The sequence below is a fragment of the Poecilia latipinna genome, unplaced genomic scaffold (genome assembly GCF_001443285.1).
Source record: "Poecilia latipinna isolate Pla-1442-1.1 unplaced genomic scaffold, P_latipinna-1.0 Scaffold208, whole genome shotgun sequence".
Taxonomy (NCBI): domain Eukaryota; kingdom Metazoa; phylum Chordata; class Actinopteri; order Cyprinodontiformes; family Poeciliidae; genus Poecilia; species Poecilia latipinna.
This window is the reverse complement of record NW_015112824.1, coordinates 166,156-167,402: the sequence shown is the minus strand read 5'-3', so window position 1 is coordinate 167,402 and position 1,247 is coordinate 166,156. Positions and strand designations below refer to the sequence as shown.

General features: G+C 35.2%; 1 long non-coding RNA gene across 1 annotated transcript; it reads right to left on the bottom strand.

The window, feature by feature from the left end:
• LOC106946815 (uncharacterized) lies at positions 1–1,165 on the bottom strand. The gene is made up of 3 exons (XR_001424835.1): positions 892–1,165; positions 183–292; positions 1–93 (listed from the first exon to the last, which is right to left on the bottom strand). It is a non-coding gene; the product is annotated as an uncharacterized LOC106946815 (long non-coding RNA).
• Between the last annotated feature and the right edge of the window lie 82 nt (positions 1,166–1,247).

The window sequence follows — 1,247 nt, the reverse complement described above, 5'->3', positions numbered from 1 at the left end:
ACTTCCAGGTTGATGGGTCTGAAACTCTTCTCCCAAATTAGTAAGGTGGAGCAGGGAGGAGTACTGGCAGCAGCTCCAGGGCTACATCATCTTCTGTATCAAACATAAGTTAGTGTTAAAATGTTACAGTAACTAAAAAGCATGACAACATTTTAGAGAACATTTCTTCTGAGCTTCAATACCTTGAGGGAGCAGACTCATGTTCTTAGCCATACAGAAAGTCTTTGTTAAGAACAAGGAGTTTGAGTTTCGCTTAATTCTCCTGAAGATCCTGGATGTAAAATTATAAAATCTATCAGAAAAGACATAATCACAAATCCAACTTTAAGAATGACTGAATTCAATCTTATAGCTGTCTTCACTGCAAATAATTTTTAATTAGCCAGCAATTTCAAATGTTCAGAGTAATTTTTATGTTCCTAAAAATAAATATAGCACTTAATAAAATAAAATGACACATATAATTTAATTTATAAGTAAAACTTAACTTAAACACTAACTTAGAGCTGAATAACTTTCAGCACCAACTTTAAATAAATATATTTGTAATTAATAGTAACAATAATAATAAAATTAGCAAACATTAACATTAGATATTGTCTTAGTTTTGCGTTTAATTCGTTGCCGAAAACCAGCGGGAGTTTGAAAGCAATGTGCCGGGAGACGGTCGTTCTCTTTCGGCTTAACGAGCCGCTCCGCCCGGTCAACTGACTGAGCGGGAGAGACGAGCAGGCGGCTGGAGGGAAGCGATAAGTCCGAACACGTCCGAGCATGTTTGTAATTAAGCTATATGTTAATAAATCGAGCGCATAATTTAGGTTTACACAACTAATTTATCGCCTAATAACTTTGCAAAAGTTATTTTATTTTCAACAAGCATAATATACCCACATTATTAAAGCTCTGCTCGCTCTCCTCCGCCATTACTGCTGGTGTTCGAACACGTAGCCTCAGCCCGCTGACGATGCGCGCGCATATTGCAAAAATCAGGGGACAAACCGTCAACTACCTTTTCTTTTAAAACTAAATCGATTTTTAAAAATTTGACTATGTTAAGTTACGAACAAATATGATTGAGGTTATATTAAAAACTGAATTTAATTTACTTGACAAATTGTGCCCTTCCCCTTCATCTATTTTTCCCCAACATCCGTATTGTAGCAACACCGAAGCTTTGTTAGAGCAACCTACCGTAATAAACATTTTAAATAACCATAAAAATAAATATCAAACATGTTTGAAATAAA